General features: G+C 36.5%; 1 protein-coding gene across 6 annotated transcripts in view; it reads right to left on the bottom strand.

Annotated features, from left to right (window-relative positions):
• Window positions 1-19,378, bottom strand: part of MAST2 (microtubule associated serine/threonine kinase 2) — a 219,843-nt gene that overhangs the window by 150,331 nt on the left and 50,134 nt on the right. The gene's annotated exons all lie outside the window — the stretch shown is intronic.

Genomic DNA, 19,378 nt, shown 5'->3' on the forward strand with positions numbered 1-19,378 from the left:
CCTTCCACTCCATTGAGAGTAGAGACTGAGTTAGGTTTAGGAGACAAGGTCTCAACTAACATACAAAATCAAGGGGAGGAGAAAAAGGCATTCTCATTACTGAGTAACTATATACCTCTTAACAGAACTTGTAAATAGGGGCACCTGGGTGGCTCAGTTGGTTAAGCGTCCTACTCTTGATTTCGGCCCAGGTAATGATCTAGCAGTTTCCTGAGTTCAAGCCTCACATCAGGCTCTGTGCTGACAGCGCAGAACCTGCTTGGGATTCTCTCTTTCTCTCTCTGCCCCTCCCTCACTCATGCTCGCTCTCTCTCTCTCTCTCTCTCTCTCTCTCTCAAAATAAATAAATAAACTTAAAAAAATTAACAATGGCAAAAAAAAAAAAAAGAACTTGTAAATAAACCAATACAGTGTGACTAACATAAATAACACTGCTTGGGGTGAGGGTAGGAGTGGAGAACAACATTCTAGAGCCCACTCAGAATCCACTGCTGATGACAATTAACATCATGTACTTCAGTATCCCACTAGATGAAAGAAGACAACAAATATTTTTAACTACTTACTGAAATACAATAGAAATACAGAAAAGTGCACATAAACATACAACTCAAATTTTCACAAACTAAATACACTAGTGTAACCAATAGCCAAGTTTTTAAAAAATGAACATCACCATCAACCCAGAAGCATCCTTGTGCCTCCTCTTCTATTTACTACCTACACTTCCCAAGGAAACCATCATTTTCACTTCTAACTTTATAGGTCACTTCTGCTGTTTTGGCATTTTCTTAAATGCAATATACAGTCTATACTATTTTGTGTCTAGCACTTGTATTCAATATGTCTAACTTGAATCCCAGAAGGCAAAAGGTAAATAAAGAAGTTATAATATTTTCAGATATAATGGCTAAGAAATTTCTAAAACTGGTAACAGAAATGAATACACGTATAATAGGAAGCTCACTATACCCAAATGTGCTTAATTTTTTAAAACTCCAGATAAGGTAAATGATAGTAATACCAAAACAACAATGATGATCTTAAAAGCCAGAAAACAAGACCCATAAACTTCAAAGGAATGACAATTACAGTGGCAGTATATTTCTCAATAGCAATGACAGAAAGCAAAAGACAGCTGAATAATATGTACAAAGTTAAAGAGAAAATGACTATCAGCATATAACTAGGTACCCATACAATCTTTCAAAGAGAATGACAACATAGAGAAATTTAAATGAATATTAAGTATTTACTAACAACCTACCTATACTAAAGGAAAGTCTACATGACATACTTTAAAAAGAAAAATGATCCTAATAGGAAAGTCTAAGACCCAAGAAGGAATATTGAGCAAGAAAACTAGTAAACATAATTAACTCTAAGTACTGACTACGTAAAATAACAGTAATAAAAATATCTAATTTGTAGAATTTTTAGAAGAAAAAAACCAAAATACTGTAAAAAGCAGCATGTAAGTTTGGAGGAGGTGATGAGAGGGAAGAAGTCCTTGTGTTGTTCAGGAGGGGGTTAAAATTTGAATTTCAACTCATCAGTAGAGTTAGAAAAATTAGGTAAGAAAAACAACCCAAAAAGCCTCTATCAATATTTTCAAATGGCGAAAAAGAAAAGAATTAGTAAGGCATGGAAATGCAGGACATGGAATGCAAGAAATAATAGAGCTGTAACAAATTCAAATTAATCAGTGATCATAATAAATGTAAAGAAATTTACCAAAAACCAAAAAACCTACTGCATGCCATTTGCAACAAATAATCCAAGTATGCAAAATGATAGTTGGCTTTAAAAAACTAACAAAACAGACAAACTTCTGATGCTGATCATAAAAAAAAGAAAGTAAAAACACCCAGTATCAGAAATACAAAGAGGGACATAAGAACAGATTCAACAGATTTTTGGTTTTTTTAAGTTTATTTATTTTGAGAGAGAGAGAGAGAGAGAGAATGCATGCAAGTAGGGGGTGGGGCAGAAAAAGAGAATCTCAAGCAGGCTCCACACTGCCAGAGTGGAGACTGATACAGGGCTTAAACCCACAAACCATGAGATCATGACCTGAGCCAAAATCAAGAGTCAGACGCTTAACCAACTAGGCCACCCAGGCACCCCAACAGAGATTGTTTGTTTTTTTTTTTACAAGAGCAAATAATAGAAACACTTTTTTCCTAAATAAACAACAGACAAAATGGACAAACTCCCATGAATATATCTTATAAACCTTACCAAAACTACCTCAAGATGAAATAGGAAGCATAAGTTAAATCCATTCCATTTAAAAAACTGAATTAGACATCATGCCTGAGTTGGGTTTATCCCCAAAATTCAAGTAATTATACAATAGAAAATTTATAAATGTTACACACCTCAAATAATAAAGAAAAAACACCATATTTTTAAATGATACAGAAAGGAAACACATCAAATGGGTACTAACTTATTAAAAGATACGCAAAGAATCAAGGGAACAGGTGTTCAAGACATTAGAAAAAGAGAGCTTAAAAAAAAAGTCATCTTTAGACGGAGACATTAATGTTGCAAACTCAAATACATACTTTCATGGACCTGTAAAGTAATATAATGTATTTCATAAAATCTAAAAAATTATTAATTGTAAGAGATGACATTATTTTAGTATCAGTAAAAATATTTTTTAAGGCAAAACAAAAATAACAACTGCCAATTAATGTATAACATACCATCAAAACACATCAGAATTTCAGAGCCAGTAAGAAAGTAAAAAGATGTGAGCCTTAGAAATGATCAAACACAGTAAATGTATGAAGCAACAAAATATAAAGGATACGTAGGAACTAGATTGATCAATTTTTCTTTAACTTCCAAAGGTAGCCAAAAAAAAAAAAAAAAAAAAAACCCATATCTACAGGAAGTGGTTCACAGACGTACCATTTGTGGTTCTGATTTACACAGAATGCAGGAATTTAATTCAGAGACAACAAGGGGATGCAACATTAGATTACTGTAAGATTTCTAAGTGAAACAACTCCATGTACAAAATATATCCTGCTTAGGGAAAAAGTACTGTTAAAATAAAATCCAGGAAGATGGGGTGCCTGGGTGGCTCCATCAGTTAAGCATCCAACTTCAGCTCAGGTCATGATCTCACAGTTCATGGGTTCAAGCCCCATGTCGGGCAATGTGCTGACAGCTCAGAGCCTGGAGCGTGCTTCAGATTCTGTCTCTCTCTGTACCTCCTCCACTCACACTATCTGTCTCTCCCTCAAAATAAATAAACTAAACTAAACTAAAATAAAATAAAATAAAACAAAATCCAGGAAGAAGAGGAACTCTGAAGATCTGAAGCTGGCCTCATTATCTTTGTCAGCACAGATCTTGAAAGTAATCATGATGACAGTAAAGAATCTGAAAATTACGTGCTACATGGTGAAGATGACCAGGAGGCTATATGTAGAGAAGGAGGAGAATGACACTCAGGGATGGAGTGTCAGAAAATGCCAGAAAAGATAAATAAATATGTGAAATATAAACCCCTCCCAATAAAAGGTGAAAGTCTGGAATGGCTACAACATAGAATAGGAATATCTAGGGCGGAAAGAAAAAGAGAAGGTATATGAATAAGATAAATCATTCAATTTTCAAAACCATTTTGTTTACTGACATGATGAAAACATTTAGCAGTACTAAGGACTAAGGAGCACAAATTGCAATTTTCCTTTACTTTTATTCAACTTCATGCAAGAAGGAATAAAAAACATCAGAAGGAAATCACTAGGTTACATTTCTGTCCATACATCGTCATCTTTTTAAAAGTAAAATAACTTTTAAGAAGAAAAGGAGTATTTGAAATCTAGCTGGTTCTTGAAGACTTTGCTTTTAAGGACAACCATCTAAGCAGAATTACATTTTGTATGAGGATTTCAATTTATTAGGTCATAGTTTTCAAAATATAAAAGAAATCCCAAGAGATCTTTGTCAACAATGCTTCCCAGTATGTTGTCATATGTTCTCCAAAATGAGTGCCCCTGAACAATAGTACTTTTAAGTACTCTCACTTTTGAACATCGAAAGCAGAAAAGAGATGGGAGAAACATTACACGGTTTTCACCTGAGGGCAATAACTTTATCAGCACAACAAATACTCTCAACTCAGAACCTGGGAAACTGGGTTCTCTCTATATATACAATGAAGCCCAATTACTGTGTCTGTCTTCTAGGCAAAAATTTAATGTTGAAATGACGGCATTAAGAGTTGATAATAAAAATTTATTTACGGTAGCCAGTCAGCTGACCTTTCAAAATTAAAATAAAATCATCTCCCATAAAGATCACTGGAAAACAGAGCAAATATAAAAGCACCTTCGTTCATTCACAAGAAACTTCAACCTCAAAAGTAGCAATAGGATGAAAGCTGACCCAAAGACCCAAACCTGAACTGCTCTTCAAGTAAAACAAGGTCAATTCCTACATAGGATTAGAGCCTCCTCTAGCCTAAAGGAAAGACACTGCCACATAATCTCCCAGACATCTAAAAGGACCTAAGAATGCTATAGTTTATGAATGTGCAGGCTGAAACCACGACAGCCCTTTCTCTAATAAGTAGGGAGCCAATTTGAGAATTAGGCCAATACATAGAGCAGAAAAGCTAAGCAAAAGACACTAGATTACCCAACTCTGAACCCCATCCAACCTCTGGATTTCCATATTTGAGTCAATACCTTTTTTAAATAACGAAATCACTCAGAGGCGAGTTTTCTGCTACTTTCAATTCAGCATATCCTGACTTATATACCTAGCCTGTCCACTTACAAGCCGTCTGTCCTTGAGGAAGTTACTAAGATTCACATAGCTGAAAAAATAGCCAATCAGAAAATCTCCCACAGCCTCCACTGCTATCGCCCCCAACAAATCATTAGATCTTCTTGCCTCTACAGCTTACTCTCAACCTGACAATGGAATACAGAAAGGGAGACATTAAGAGTTTTTCAAAATTTGACCATGGTTAATATGGTAGAATGTGGCAGAACTATAATTTGAACCAATCTTCTGCTCCTTCTTTAAAAATTTCTGCACCTGAAAACCTACCTGTCATCAACATCATGATGACTACGTGAGATAATATATACGCTAACAAAGTAGGGCACAAAATAGGCACACAATAAATGCACTATTTATTACACTGCCACTTCCCAGGAAGCCTGGCAAAGAAAGCTGGAAGGATCAAAGCAGGGTTGTATGTATCTTAGCTGATTTTCTGGAAAACTTTTAAGAAATCTAAATTATTCATCAAAATGAAGTCCCAAACATTCATTTGGATTTTCATCTTCTAATCTGAGGTTATCCAGTAAATTACTTGTACACTGGATACATTTTAGCTTTTGTGTGTTTATGTACATAAATCTAAAACTAACTTTTGAAATTTTACATTATAATTTACCTGTTTAAAACAAATAATCCAAACCACTGCTTTTCAAATATTATTTCAGAATGTTCCAATACAGTCTTTTGGAGAATAAACTTTAAAGTAATAAAAAATATCGGGGGAGGCGGAGAGGAAAGGAGGCTGTAAGAAAATACCCTCCAGTGTCTGTAATCTGGCAATTTGGAACTCCTGCTAGATAGAAACAAAGACTCAAGAGGAAGGGCATCAGTAAACAGGGTTAGTGGATACTGGAGAGTGACTCATTTAGTAGGGAGAAAATGATGGATTCAACACAAAACAGGCACAATAATTGAAAATACCCTCCACTCAACAAATAGGACTCCCTTTCAGAATCCAGGCAACTAAAAAGTTAAATAAAAATATAAATAGGCAAAGCAATTAAATGTGCTTATAGACCCAGCCATTTTATTAACAGCTAGTGGAACATACGTGACTTATGTATGTTATGAGAGGTCTTCTTGAGTACTTTACACTTTTTAAAATATCCCCAAGAAATCAAATGACAAATTCATCAAAGCAATTGTACTAAAGCCCAGTCATACTAGGAAAGTGCTGAAGATTCAGTGAATGCTCCCAGTAGGCTTTGAATGTTCACGATACCATTAATAAGAAAGATACATAATAACTGTAAATACCATAATACGCCTAAATTTTACCAATTCTGTATGTTTTCTTTCTGAGCACTTTAAAGAAACCAAAATAACGTTAATTCATGATAATTAAAAAGACCCAAGGTGCTCTGTACCAAAAAAAAGGGGGGGGGGGGGGCTTTACAAATGTCAAACAAACAAAATAAAAACAAGAGAAACAGCTACATTTCAGGAGACCTTCACAGGTTGATTAGTTCAGTGTTTTATAGTGTAATCTTCACTACGTTAATCCTTAAACTCATTCAATGTTGGACTAAATGAAACTGGCTTGTTCTTTATTAATAAGACCAAGACAGGATGATCTACTTTACAAAGCATGAAAAAATTAATCAGAAAATTTAAAAGAAATGTGGTTAAGTATTCTTTTAGTGCTAAGGACACTGAAACTCCGTTGAATGCTATCGACCAGTCTCTCCATTTTCCCCTCATTATTATAGCTTACTTACCTCTTCATGTGTCAAATGACCCAAGACTTAAAGAGGAGAAGGCCTCTAAAACAGGTGTCAGATATATGGCTTTGATATATGGCTATACTGTATGTATATACATACATATGCAAAGTGATAATTTTAAAAAGTTCCTAAAACTATGTGTAGAGTCAAATATATATTACACATATATGTGACTTAATTAAGCAGAGGATGTGGGGAAGCAGGCACAGTGGTAAGGAGCAAAATATGTTTACTGTAAACAATCTGTCAGCAGCAACGTCTAATATTAAAAATTAGACTTACATCCTACAAAGATCTGATTTAATTGTACCACTCATTTAATACAAGTAAATGCAAGCAGCATTCTTTCAATCAAAGTAGAAGGGTCTTAGACAATTTCTCTAATTATAACTATACATGATGGAATAAAGAACTTAGTGGCATTCTACCCTGCTTCAAATGAATTAAATAACATTGGAGCAATCCCTTTAGCACATTTTCAAAAGACACTAAGAGGAAGGAGATCAGTAAAAAGGCTTTCTGTTACTCACCTGTAACCCTCTCCTTCGCAGAATACTGGAATCATCCATAATAGATATCAGACAAAAAAAGCCACTCCCCAGACAGTCAACTACTAGTGCCTACTTACTTATTGCTAGATAATGCAAACAATCAATTCCTTTCTCCATGCTGTACCCACTAACCACCACTCCACTAAATCAGTTCTCTCTCAGTCCAGTTTAAGTAGACAATCTCTGCCTCACATCAGAGCCACGTCTTTCTTCACAGCAGTACAGATAAATCTGAATCACCACCAAAATAGGGGAAAATATTTCACATTTGTTTTTCTTTTCCAGGCATACCTCTTTGGTTAAAAATATTTGAAGTACCAAGAAAAGGATAAAGGTCCCAGGAAAAAAAAAAATCAATCTTTGATATCCTGACTTCATTGCTTATTAAAAAGGTTTGGCAAGCAAAACAAGAGAGTCTCCACCTGCAGCTACTGAGCTTTTAAAATCCATGTCACGTTTTCCTTTCCAAAAAACAAAACCACTTCACATACGTTTTTAAAAGGATAATAATTCTTCAGAAATACAAAGAAAAACATATTATTCTGATGCCTGTATTTTAGGCTGAGGCTGATATAAAACCAGTTATTGTTCTAAGCCGGCTAAATTCCTTTCATCCTTTGTATAGACAAAGCAAATGTCAGATTCTTTCAATACTGTCACAGGCTCTTTTGTTTCTTTATCTCTAGATATGCTATGCTGGTCTTCACTTCTTGGGCAGTAACGAAAGCCTCTTTCTTCATGAGCTTAGATCACTGCTAAGGTCGGTTTCCCTGCTCTTTTATGTCCTGGAAGGGGCCAGTACACGTGTGGTATGTTCTGAGCATGGACGAATTCATTCATCTATTCACTGCTGGATAGTACTGTCACAGGAAAAGCTCCCCATTCCATCAGACTTCTAAAAGGGCACAGCATGAAAAAGTCTAGTTTTACTCAGGCTTTATTAATCTCAGAATCGTTTCTTTGGTCACTGGCTGCCATTTTCAAGACTCCAGTCAAGTTTAAAGATGTTTCTAGGGTCTTAATTTATAACTTAAAAATATGTGTGTGTGTGTGTGTGTGTGTGTGTGTGTGTGTGTGTGTATGTATGTATATAATGTATGTATGTGTGTGTGTGTATATATATATATATATATACACACACACACACACACATATTTTTAAGAGTTCTAGAGTGAAAGGTTAGCTGACAAGATAGGATTTTGTCAAACATCCCATAAGTAATGTTTTAAGCTTTCCAATTTTATAATAATTTCCAGAATCCTAGTAAACATGGGTAATGTGAAGCAAGTTGGTGGTTTTTCCAACAAGTCACAAAAAAAAAAAAAAATTGTTAGCAAAGGCAGCACTATATTTTTAGGAAGAGGGTTAAAACATTATTTATCAATTCACAATCATTTGTTCTTCAAACTATGGGACATACTACAAAAATTATTCACTCTCCAAAGGATTGCAGGAGATACTGATCCAAATTTCCTAATTTGACAAATAGATACATAAGGTGCTGTTATACTCTCCGTAGTAGATATAAAAGTATATATAGAGATATATAAAGTAGGCCGTTAAACTCTCTAATGAGTAAATATAGCAGTAACTATAAGACTGATTCAGTCCTATACTCAACAAGGAGAAAAGACAAGCTGCTGCTCATATAATTACGGCAGCTGTACCATCAGTCTGAGGCTTAAAGGAAGGTTTATTTACAAAATCTTTTTCTGGTCTTAAAACTGACTCTAAGAACAAGAACTAGCCATACTGCTGAAAATAGCACAGAAAGCAGGATTCATCTCCCTTTCATTCAGCAAAAAATTTCTAATCCTTAGACAACCAGTGTGGTCTTTCGTTGTGAGAGCTAATAAATCCACATCTCCATGGACTCCTTCCATCTGCTGCTTTAAACAACTAACGGCTGGATTAGGTCTATGGGGAAAACAAACACAAGACCTGAACGGACAACTGATTTGCATAGGGTGTACTATCTACTATATGAGTCTCTGCAAAGTCAGAGGCTTTTAAAGCCAGAGAACTTCTCCAACAAAATGGATTTTATTAATTAAGTAAAATATATATATCAGCAAAGAGGAAGTAGGAATCAGTCTCTAATCCATCAGTCCTGAGAAATACAAATGGTACAGTATGATAAACTGTTCCGACCAGAAATTCAAAATTCAACCTCTTCATTCATTTACTAATTCAGGAATCATTTATTATGCTAAGCACTGAGATGGGAATGGGGAAAGACTACCAAGTTTAACATTATCCATAAACTAGTAATTCTCTAGAAGATCTCAAATACAATGGGGAAGTCAAATACAAACAAGTAATGATACAATGTGAGAAATTCTATCAAAAGTATGACAAAGTGCTAATAAAGGAATGCCAAAGAGGGCTCAATTCATTACATCAGGACATCTACAAAAAGGCTTCCAGTCGAAGTGCCATCTGGCCACTGAAACTAATATTATAATCAGCCCTTGGCCAAGACAGTCTCTCTTTCCTAAATGTGCACAGCTTAAAAATATTTCACCAGTCCTCACTATCTAAAAAATTAAGTAAAAAACTCCTCCTCTTGGCATTCAAGGCACCCCATAACACTGAAACAATAGATTTCATCTCCACTACTACCTTCCTGTAACTTGGGCCTTCCAGTAAGAAAAAACAATGCACTGTTTCCTAACACATCCCATCCTTCTGTATCTCACATTCTTTGTGGTTAAAAAGGAATATAGTCATCTACCTTGTAAGATTGTTGAAAGGAGTAATTTAAATAACATATACCTGGGGCACCTAGGTGGCTCAGTCAGTTGAGCATCCAACTTTGGCTCAGGTCATGATCTCACGATTTGTGAGTACAAGCCCCATGTTGGGCTCTGTGCTGACAGCTCAGAGCCTGGTGCCTGCTTCAGATTCTGTGTCTCCCTCTCTCTCTGCCCCTTCCCAACTCGTGCTCAGTCTGTCTCTCTCTCAAAAATAAATAAACATTAAAAAAATATTTAAACAATATATATCAATGATTCTTAAACTTTTTCAGTATCTCTAATGACACAGTAGAGTGCACCCTGAGCAAAATTTCCTACCACAACCTGGTTTCTTTAAAGTTTCATGTTTTATTCTTGAAACTCATACAAATTTTGCATTCTTCTAATAAACCCTTACTTTTTAATATTAATATTTATAGACACTGATTAAATTGCAGAAGGCTGAGGAAGAATAAGCAGGGAAATGGGAGAAAACAGAGACTGTGAATGCTATTAAGGAAGCCAAGAGCATTCAGAGAGGGGTGAACAGTAACAAATGCTGCCAAGAGACCCAAGAACACCCTTGAATTTACAAACGTGAAAGCCAGTAGTCCCCTTTGTAAGAACAATTGCAGGGGTAGATGTGGGATAAGAGCGGAACCCCAACTGCAGTGGGTTACAGAATAAGTAGGAGATGAAGAAATAAAGATAGAGAATCTAGACAGCATTTCCAACTTCCATTTAATTTCATTTAATTCTTTTCTACCCTTCACAAATTTCTAAAAAAAAAAAAAAATTTGTTCTTAAAAAGGTGGTAGTCAGAGCATAAACAGAGATAGAAGGAATACTTCTTTCACTCTAACATTACAAAAAGCAGGTACAGGCAACAAAATATCTGTAATCTTAGTAGTACAGAGGCTAGAGACATTTCCAAATTATAGTTATTTTCTTTGTGAAATGAAGAAGGAAATCAGGGTTGCCTCGGTGACTCTGTCAGTTAAGTATCCAACTGCTGACTCAGCTCAGGTCATAATCTCACTGTTCGTGAGTTTAAGCCCCACATTGGGCTCTGCGCTGTCAGCCTGCTTGAAATTCTCTCTGTGTCACTCTCTCTCTCTCTCTGTCACTCTCCCACTTGCTCATGTACATACACTCTCTCTAATAAGTAAATAAACTTAAAAAAAAAAAAAAAAAAGGAAACCAGAAAGCAAAGAGATTGGAGACTTGAGAAGAGCAAGGAAATCTGAAAGGGATCATGTAGAGAACAGATGATGAGTTAATTAAAGAAAAAAGTAGAATTGGCCAACAATGCTGAGGACTTACTGGCATCATTCATCATAATTTTACAGGGCCACCAATCTGCTCCGCGTATGGCTTTCTTCAGCAGACTACAGTAACACAAAGGTAAAAGTTTTATCAGACTGATATACCAGATGGACTGACAAAAAAACGGGACAAAAGATTTAGGACATTAACTAAAGAGTTAAAGAGTTAATGGACCAGGGAATCAAAGCTAAAAAGGGAGGAAAGTAAAGATGAAGGAACAGGTAGAAATCAGAAGGATCTAACAGAGATACAGATAAGCCTAAGAACTGGTACACTTTAAGAATAAGTAAATGAATGGGAATGCAAGGTGGTGCAGCCACTCTGGAAAACAGTATGGAGGTTCCTCAAAAAAACTAAAACTAGAACTAGCCTACGATCCAGCAATTGCACTACTAGGCATTTATCCACGGGATACAGGTGTGCTGTTTCGAAGGGACACATGACCCCATGTTTATAGCAGCACTATCAACAATAGCCAAAGTATGAAAGAGCCCAAATGTCCATCGATGGATGAATGGATAAAGAAAATGTGGTATATATACACAATGGAGTATTACTTGGCAATCAAAAAGAATGAAATCTTGCCAGTTTCAACTATGTGGATGGAACTGGAGGGTATTATGCTAAGTGAAATTAGTCAGTCAGAGAAAGACAAAAATCATATGACTTCACTCCTATGAGGACTTTAAGAGACAAAACAGATGAACATAGGGAAGGGAAACAAAAATAATACAAAAACAGGGAGGGGGACAAAACAGAAGAGACTCATAAATACGGAGAACAAACTGAGGGTTATTGGAGGGGCTGTGGGAGGGGGGATGGGCTAAATGGGTAAGGGACACTAAGGAATCTACTCCTGAAATCACTGTTTCACTATATGCTAACTAATTTGGATGTAAATTTAAAAAAATAAAAAATTAAATTAAAAAAAAGTAAAAAAAAAGAGTAAGTAAATGAAGGAGCTGAAATCCATTAAGCCATAGTGAGGAAGTTTATCCAGCATTATGATTTTAGTAGGGGACATTTCAGTGGTATGACAATGCACAGACTCCAGTCCTGAAGAGGGTACAAAGGTAGACTAGAAATGATGATGATGAGATCCAGCAACTGTGATGCTGGAATACTTGTAGGGTCCACATGGTTGCTGAAGATAAAGATAATAAAGATAATGGCAGAAGTTAGGAGACTTATGCCTAATGACAATATCTAACATGAAAAGGAGGAAAAATTAGGAGATTAGTAAATACAACAGCTAGGAATGGAATGGTTTAGACCTGAGGACTGCTAAGGAAAATTACCCTAACAGTTCACATTGAATCCTGCTTCTAATAAGTTTGATTTATAAATGGATGTATTAATTTAACTGAAACCATTTATTTTATAACTAAATAAACTTAGGACCCAAGAAGGGGATGTAACATGCTTAGAAACTGTATGGTAGGAACTTGAACATGTGTTTCTGCTAAAACATACATATTTAACTAAATAGAACAGATGGAAAAGGGTTGCTTATCCTAGAAAAGATGAGCAGAACATCTTCATCAGTTTCTCTACTCTACATTAATATGGTCTTAATAAGACTATTTGGGAGCAGGTACCTAGCTGGCTCAGCCGGTACAGCATGCAACTCTTGATCTCAGGGTTGTAAGTTTGAGCCCTACATTGGGTATAGAGATTAAACATTAAATCTTAAAAAAAAAAAAAAAAAAAAAAAAAAAATACTTTGGCAATAACTAGGTTAAAACTAAACATCTGCATAAATAAATAAAATTGAATACATAAATTTCAGGATAGCTTGCATCTATGTATGTTCTCAACATAAATTATCTTTTCATTCATCAGAAAGTGAATAAAATATCTTATAACAAACTCTATATGGAAAGCTATAAGGAGCTTTACATGGTAAACATACCAAAGTAAGCACAGTGACAAAATTCACTTTTGTTACAAAACTTAAGCCCTAAAGGCAGTCTCAGAAATTTTCTCATTAGACCTACCACAGCCTCTACCTGTGACATTCCACACAGCACAAAGCACAGAACCTGGAACCTCCGTGGTCCATGATAGGTTCAACAAAGGATTCTTTTTTATTTGTTGCTTAAATGGGAACTCACTCAAGTAAAATTCCTTCAAAATAGGCAGACTTTTTATAGAAGAAAAATGGGCTCCTCAGGGTAAAAAGACAATTGATTTTCTGATATCTCCTATTTTAGAATTTGCATAGGTTTACAATTAAGATTCCTCCATCAAACCTCACAGGAAATCATTTTGAAAGTAACTCCTTTCATTCATTTATTCTACAAATTAAGTATCCTCTATGTATCAGGTGTAATTTGGGTTCTAGAGATGCAAATGTTAATAAAGAAAAAAAATCTCTAAATTCTTGGAGTTTCCATTCAAGTAGGTTTAGGCAGACATTAAACACAGCAATGAATACATTGAATATATAGTATGTTAGAACATGATAAATGCAATAAAGAAAAATAAACAAGGTAAGGGGACAGAAACGTGAGGATTTTTCATGTAAATTTGATATTTAAGATATTGAATATATTGATGAAAAAGCTATTCTAATATTGAGGCAAATACATTTAATCCAACTCCTATCAAAATCCCATGGCATGGAGGTGGCAAAGAGCCTGTCTGGGATTCTCTCTCCTCCCTCTCTCTCTGCTCCTTCCCCACTCATGCACATGTTCATGTTCTCTCTCTTGCTCTCCCAAAAATAAATAAACAAACTTTTAAAAAATGCATCAGGAATTTAAATGCAAAATTAAAAACTACAAAACGTTGGAAGATGGTGCAAGAATATCCTAGGCTCACCTCATCCCACAGATACACCTAGGTAACACCCACATCAGTATTAAAAACCCAGGAAATGACCCAAAGACAGGCAGAACAGACTCTCCGCCGCTAAATGCAGGAAAAAAAAAACACATGGAAGAGGGTACAATGGGCAGAGAAACAAACAGCTGATCTGACTGCAGGCCCCAACCACCAACAAAAGCTTCTCAGAGGACAACATAGGGAGACCATCCTGAAATTCAGTGCTACTAGACCTCTGGCAAACACCTGGTCTGACTCAACTCAAGTCCAAGACAGCCACAAACTGGCCCACTAACAACACAGGGACCGAACCCTGTCCACGACAGGCAAAGAGAGCCATTACAGACAACTAGACTGAAGGTAAATGTTGCTCAACCACAACAGTAGGGTCACGCAACACACATAGGAGACATCCCTGAAGCATCAGATTCTGGTAAACAGCATACTGGAATACAGAACCTCTTCTTCATAAGGCCACTACTTTCAAAAGCAGGACACATGGCTGCCTTTCCTAACACATAGAAACATAAAGGATTAGACAAAATGAGGAGACAGAAGAATATGTCCCAAATTAAAGAACAGGACAAAAAAATCACAGCAAGAGACCTAAGCAAAACATAGATAAGTAATTTACCTGAGAGAGAACTTGAAGTAATGGTCACAAAGACAAAGATACTCACTGGACTGGAGAAAAGAATGGAGGATCTCAGTGAGACCCCCAACAAAGAGACAGAAAACATAACAAAGACCAATCAGAGATGAAGAACTCAGTAACTGAAATTAAAACACACTAGAGGGAATAAATAGTAAACTATAGAAAGTGGAAGAATGGATAAGTGACCTGGAGGACAGAGTAATAGGAAGCAATCAAACTGAAGAAGAGAGAGAAACAGGAATAATAAAAAATTAAAACAGAATAAGGGAACTCAGCAACACCATCAACATGACATTTGCATTATAAAGATCACAGAAGAAGAAGAGAGAGAAAAGGTGCAGAAGATGTATTTGAAGAAGCTGAAAACTTACTGAATTTGGAGAAGGAAACAAATCCAAATCCAGGAGGCACAGAGAACCCCAACAAAATCGACCCAAGGAGGTCTACACCAAGACATGTCGTAATTAAAATAGCAAAAAGTACTGATAAAGAGAGAATTTAAAAATCAACAAGAAAAAAGTTAAATACAAAGGAAACCCCATAAGGCTATCAGCTGATCTTTCCACAGGACAGAAGGGAACAGCATGATATACCCAAAGTACCGAAAGAAAAAAATCTGCAGCTAAGTATACTCTATCCAGCAAGGCTATCATTCAGAATAGAAGAGATAAAGAGTTTCTCAACCAAAGTTAAAGGAATTCATCACCACTGAACTAGCCCTACAAGAAATGTTAAAGGGGACTCATTGAGTGAAAACAAGAGACCATAAGCAGAAGAAAAGCAGGAAGCACAAAAGCAGTAAATTAAGTATATCTATAAAAAATCAGGGGCGCCTGGGTGGCTCAGTCGGTTAAGCGTCCGACTTCGGCTCAGGTCATGATCTCGCGGTCAGTGAGTTCAAGCCCCGCGTCGGGCTCTGTGCTGACAGCTCAGAGCCTGGAGCCTGCTTCCGATTCTGTGTCTCCCTCTCTCTCTGACCCTCCCCCGTTCATGCTCTGTCTCCCTCTGTCTCAAAAATAAATAAACGTTAAAAAAAATTTTTTTTTTTAATCAGTCAAGGAATTCACAAAATAAGAGGATGTAAAGTATGACACCATGTATCTAAAATGGGGGAGTGGAAGATAGGAGTAAAACATAGTGTTTTTAGATGGGTCAAACTTAAGTGACCATCAACTTAATATAAACTGCAATATGCGTAAGATGTTATACACAAACCTAATGGTAACCACAAATCAAAAACAGGTAACAGATATGCAAAAAATAAAAAGAAATAATCAAGTATATCACTAAAAGAAGCCAATTGTGAGAAGAGAGCAAGGGCAGAAAGGAACCTCTACAAAAACAACCATAAACCAAATAACAAAATGGCAATAAATATATACCTATCAACAATTACTTTGAATGTAAATGGACTAAACACTCCAATCAAAAAACATAAGGTGATTGGGGCACCTGGGTGACTCAGTCAGTTAAGCGTCCGACTTCAGCTCAGGTCATGATCTCGCAGTCCGGGAGTTCAAGCCCCACATCGGGCCCCGTGCTGACAGCTCAGAGCCTGGAGCCTGCTTCCGATTCTGTGTCTCCCTCTCTCTCTAACCCTCCCCCACACGAATGCTCTCTCTCACTCTCAAAAATGAATCTTAAAAAAAAAATTTAAAAAAAAAACATAAGGTGATAAAATGGATAAAAAAGCAAGACCCATCTATAATGCTGCCTACAAGAGACTCATTTCGGATGTAAAGACACATGCAGATCGGAAGTGAAGGTATAAAAAGCATTTATCATGCAAATGGAAGTGGAAAAAAAAAAAGACAGGACAGCAATATTTATAATGGACAAAATAGACTTTAAAACAAACACTACAGGAGCGCCTAGGTGGCTCAGTCGGTTAAGCGTCCAACTTTGGCTCAGATCATGATCTCACACTTCATGTTTGGCTCAGATCATGATCTCACACTTTATGAGTTCGAGCCCCATGTGTTGGGCTCTATGCTGACAGCTCAGAGCCTGCAGACTGCTTCAGATTCTGTCTTCCTCTCTCTTTGCCCCTCCCCCACTCCTAGAAATAAACTTAACTAAGGAGGTGAAAGTCTTGTTCTCTACAAAGTATAAAACATTGATATAAGAAATTCAAGAGGACACAAACAAATGGAAAGATATTCCATGCTCATGGATTGGGAGAACAAGTATCATTAAAATGTCTATACTACCCAAAGCAATTTACTATCAAATTTATCAGATTTAATGCAATCCCTATTAAAATAAAAACAGCATTTTTCACAGAACTAGAACAAACTATCCTAAAATTTGTATAGAACCACAAAAAAACCCTACATAGCCAAAGCAATATTGAAAAAGAAAAGCAAAGCTGCAGGTATCACAATTGCAGATTTTAAGTTCTATTACAAAACTGTAGTAATCGAAACAGTATGGTACTGGCACAAAAACAGACACACAGATCCCTAGAGCACAACCGAAAGCTGAGAAATAAACCTACCATTTTATGGCCAATTAATTTTTGACAAAGGAGGCGAGAGTATATGCAATGGGAAAGACACTGTCTTCAACAAATGGTGTTGGGAAAACTGGACAGCTACATGCAAAAGAATGAAACTGGACAACTTTCTTATATCATACACAAAAACAAACACAATAGATTAAAGACCTATACGTGAGACATAAAACAACAAAAATCCTAGAAGAGAACACAGGCAGTAATGTCTCTGACACTGGTCATAGCAACATTCTTCTAGATAAGTCTCCTGCGGCAAGGGAAACAAAAACAAAAATAAACTATTGGGACTACATCAAAATAAAAAGCTTCTGCACAGCAAAGGAAACCATCAACAAAACTGAAAGACAACCTACTTAATTCAAGATGGTATCTGCAAATGACATATCCAATAAAGGGTTAGTATCCAAAATACATAAAGAACTTGATGCAACTCAACATCTAAAACACAAATAATCCAATTAAAAAGCGGGCAGAAGATATGAACAGTTCACCAAAGAAGACATACAGATGGCCAACAGAAACATGAAAATATGCTCAGCATCACTCATCAACAGGGAAATGCAAATCAAAACTACAAGGAGATATTATTTCACACCGGTCAGAATGGCTAAAATCAAAAACACAAGAAACAACAAGCATCGGTGAGAATGTGGAGAAAAAGGAACCCTTGTACACTGGTGGCAGGACTGCAAACTGGTGGTGCGGCCACTATGAAAAATAGTATGGAGGTTCCCCAAAAAGTTAGAAATAGAAATACCATATAATCCAGGGGCACCTGGCTCAGTTGGTTAAGGTCCAATTCTTGGTTTCAGCTCAGGTCACGATCTCACAGTTTCATGAGTTCGAGCCCCACATCAGGCTCTGTGCTGGCAGTGCGGAGCCTGCTTGAGATTCTCACTGTCTCCCTCACTCTCTACCCCTCCCTCACTCACTCCATCTCTGTCTCTCTCAAGATAAATAATAAACTTTAAAAAAAAAAAGAAAAGAAAAAAAGAAAGCACATATGATCCAGTAATCACACTACTGGCTATTTACCCCAAAAATACAAAAACATAAATTCAAAGGGATACATGCACCCCTATGTTTATTTACAATACTTACAATATTATTTACAAGAGCATTATTTACAATAGGCAAATTATGAAAGCAGCCCAAGTGTCCATCAATAGATCAATGGATAAAAAAGATGTGGCATATATATATGCACACACACGTGCACACAAAGGAATATTATTCAGCCATAAAAAATGAAATCTTACAATTTGTAACAACATGCTTGGAGCTACAGAGTTACAATGCTAAGCGATGTCATTCAGTCAGAAAAAGACAAATAATATATGATTTCACTCACATGTGTAATTTAAGAAACAAAACTGGGGTGCCTGGGTGGCTCAGTTGGTTAAGCGTCCAATTCTTGGTTTCAGCTCAGGTCATGATCTCAGTTTAGGAGACTGAGCCCCACATCAGGCTCTGGGGGATCCTCTCTCCCTCTCTCTGCTCCTCCCCTCCTCATGCTCGCTCGCTCTCTCTCTCTCAAAAAATAACTAGATAAAACTTAAAAAAAAAAAAGGGGGGGTAGAGACAAATCAAAGAACAGACTCTTAACTATAGAGAACAGAGTGTTACCAGTGTTAGGGGAGGTGAGGGAGGGAGGGGGAATGGGTGAGCAGGTGAAGGAGATTAAAAGTACATTTATCTTGATGAGCACCGAGTAAGATATAGAATTGTTGAACACTATACTGTACACCTTAAACTAATTTAACACTTTATGTTATACTGGATTTAAAATAAAATTTTTAAAAATATGCTTATGAGAAAAAGAATTAGCAATGCTTTAAACAAAACTGCTATGTAATTTAACATAAAGTAATTCATAGTCAAAAGTGTACATAAATAAGCTCAGTGTTCAAAACTTGCAAGATGTACAAGATAGCATCCACTTGCCCTCTGGATCATCCTCTGTACCCCAAAATGCAGAATTATTATAAACTATATACCAAGAGGCTCTCTTGCCCTCTTCTGTCCAGATAGATACAGCCAATAGGTAGCACCGGCAAAAGGTCAAAGAAAGAAAAGAGGGTAACAGGAAGATAAAGAGGCTATTTATTCTCCTGGGTTGGTTCCTACAGGGTCAAGTTAGGCTGGCCGCATCACACTACCACAAGTCATGCCATTATCAGGTCGCCTTCTACATACACATCTCCTCTATCTCCCTAGGTCCAAGGATCACT

This window comes from Panthera pardus, unplaced genomic scaffold (assembly GCF_024362965.1).
Source record: "Panthera pardus isolate Hobbes unplaced genomic scaffold, ASM2436296v1 HiC_scaffold_11, whole genome shotgun sequence".
In the NCBI taxonomy this organism is placed as follows: domain Eukaryota; kingdom Metazoa; phylum Chordata; class Mammalia; order Carnivora; family Felidae; genus Panthera; species Panthera pardus.